Genomic DNA, 3,220 nt, shown 5'->3' with positions numbered 1-3,220 from the left:
AGGAAGAACAAATCAAACTCAAAGCCAGCAGAAGAAAAGAAATAACATAGGTTAGAGCAGAACTAAATGAGTTGGAGAACAATAAAACAATACAAAGGATTAACAAAACAAAAAGTTTGTTCTGTGAAAAGATAAACAAAATCAACAGACTTCATGCCAGGTTAACCAAGAGCAGAAGAGAAAGGACCCAAATAAGCTCAATCAGAAATGAAAAAAGTGACATTACAACTGATACCACAGACATACAAAAAATCACCCATGAAAACTACATAAATCTCTATATGCATAAACTAGAGAATGTAGAGGAAATTGGCAAGTTTCTGGAAACACACAGCATCCCAAAATCCAGTAAGGCAGAAATAGAGTTCCTGAACAGACCAATAATAAACAGTGAGATCAAATCAGTTATAAACAACCTCCCAACCAAAAAAAGCCCTGGACCAGATGGACTCATACACAAATTCTATCAAACCTACAAAGAAGACCCAGTACCCATAACACAGAAATTATTCTGTAATAGTGACAAGGAGGGAATTCTCCCCAACTCATTCTATAATGCAAATCCAGTATCACCTTGATACCAAAGCCAGGAAAGAACACACAAAAAAAGAAAACTACAGACCAATATTCCTTCTGAATGTAGATACAAAAATCCTCAATAAAATACTTTCAAACCAAATTCAACAGCACATCAAAAAAAAATAATAATAATCCCCCAGGATCATGTGGACTTCATCCCAGGGATGCAAAGATGGTTCAACAGATAGAAATCAATAAACGTGAATACAGCACATAAAGAAAGGCAAAACCAAAGACCATATAATCATCTCACTAGATGCAGAAAAACCATTTGACAAAATCCAGCACCCTTTCATGATAAAAATCCTCAACAAACTAGGCATAGAAGAAACATACTCAAAATAATAAAAACCATATATATGATAAACCCACAGCCAACATCATACTGAATGGGGAAAAGTTGAAAGCATTTCCCCAAGATCTGGAACAAAAGAAGGATTCTCACTGTCACCACTACTATTCAACATAGTGCTGGAAGTCCTAGCCAGGGCAATCAGGCAAGAGAAGAATATTCAGGGTATCCAAAATAGAAAAGAGGAGGTGAAACTATTGCTCTTCACTGATGATATGATCTTGTATCCAGAAAACCCCAAAGATTCCACCAAGAGTCTACTGGAATTTATTAATAAATTCAGCAAAGTTTCAGGATATGAAATCAATGTACATAAATCAGTAGCATTTCTATATACCAATAACAGTCAAGCTGAGAGTCAAATCAAAGACTCAACACCATTCACAATAGCTACAAAGAAAATAAAATACCTAGGAATATACTCAGTCAAGGAGGTGAAAGATGTCTACAAGGAGAACTACCAAACTCTGAGGAAAGAAAACACAGAGGATACAAACAAATGGAAGAACATATCATGCTCATGGATAGGTAGAATGAACATTGTTAAAATGTCCATATGACCCAAAGTGATTTATTATACAAATTCGATGCAGTTCCCATCAAATTATCAAAGTCATACTTCACAAATCTAGAAAAATTAATCCTGCACTTTGTTAGGAATGAGAAAAGAGCCTGGATAGCCAAAGCAATCTTAAACAAAAAGAACAAATCTAGAGACATCACATTACCACACTTCAAACTATACTACAAGGCTATAGTAACCAAAACATCATGGTATTGGTACAGAAATAGAGACATAGACTAATGAGACAGAACAGAGGACCCAGATATAAAACCATCTACCTACAGCCAACTGATCTTCAACAAAGCAGACAACAATGTACATTAGGGAAAATAAGCCCTATTTAATAAATGGTGCTGGGAAAATTGGATAGCTACATGCAGAAGAATGAAACAGGACCCCTATCTCTCACCAGTCACAAAAATTAATTCAAGATGAATAAAAGACTTAAATCTAAGGCATGAAACCATAAGAATTCTAGAAGAAAATGTAGGAAAAACTCTTCTAGATATTGGCCTAGGCAAAGAATTTATGACTAAGACCCCAGTGCAATCATGGCAACAACAAAAATTAATAATTAGGATTTGATTGGATTAAAAACTTTCTGCTAAGGAAACCATCAATGGAGCAAATAGACAACCTACAGAATGGGAGAAAATATTTGCAAGCTTCACATCTGATAAAGGCCTAATATCCAGAATTTACAAAGAACACAAGAAAAAAACAAACAGCTCTATTAAAAAGTGAGCAAAAGACATAAACAGAATCTTCTCAAAAGAAGAAAGACAAATGGACAATAACATGAAAAAATGCTCGATGTCACTAATCATCAGGGAAATGCAAATTAAAACCACAATGAGATATCACCTTACCCCATTTAGAATGGCTTTCATTGAAAAGTCCAAAACAATAGATTCTGGTGTGGATGCAGAGAGAGAGGAATGCTTATACACTGTTGGTGGGACTTCTTTTCCTTTGGGTAGATAGCCAATACTGAGATTGCTGGATTGAATGGTAGGTCTACTTTTAGTTCTTTGAGAAATCTCCATAGTTTTCCATGGAGGTTGTACTAATTTTCAGTTGTGCTTACTGTTTGCTAGCCACTGTTTCTAGGTGGTATATATATGTATATATTAACCCAATAATACTCATAATAGTCCTAAGAGTTGCATTACTAGTGTAGGTAATTATAATTATTTTCATTTAACAAATGAGAAAACTAGGAAGTACAGATATTACAACATTTATCTAAGGTCACAACTAATAAGTAGCAGAGTTACACTTAAAGACACTGCTGTGGTATTAGGGTCCAAGCTCTTAAGGAACTTTACAATAAAATGTACTCCCCTCTTGATTTTTTGCTGCCTTATCAAGGTGAAAAGTAGGTTATGTTATTATCGAATATATCATTTTGTAATAATAACTAAATTAATATCTTAGCTATTGTAATAGAAAATTAATGTGTATATTTGATTCTGACCCAGAATTTCTAAAAGTATACCTGGGAACTCATTCTCTGGCATAGTAAAGTTTATCTACATTCCTCAGGAAATTATTGGATCTGTGTTACTGTGACAGTTAGGCTAAGCATGTGAGATACATGTTATACTGCTAGGGTATCTTATCTTGTTAAAAAAAAAAACAACATAGTAACACCATGATAATTTTTAAGAGTTATTTTGTGCATTCACAAAATTTGTATTTTGCATTGTTTTACTCTTTTTGTA

This window comes from Propithecus coquereli, unplaced genomic scaffold (genome assembly GCF_000956105.1).
Source record: "Propithecus coquereli isolate 6110/MARCELLA unplaced genomic scaffold, Pcoq_1.0 Scaffold59, whole genome shotgun sequence".
Taxonomy (NCBI): domain Eukaryota; kingdom Metazoa; phylum Chordata; class Mammalia; order Primates; family Indriidae; genus Propithecus; species Propithecus coquereli.
Note: the sequence above shows the minus strand (reverse complement) of the source record.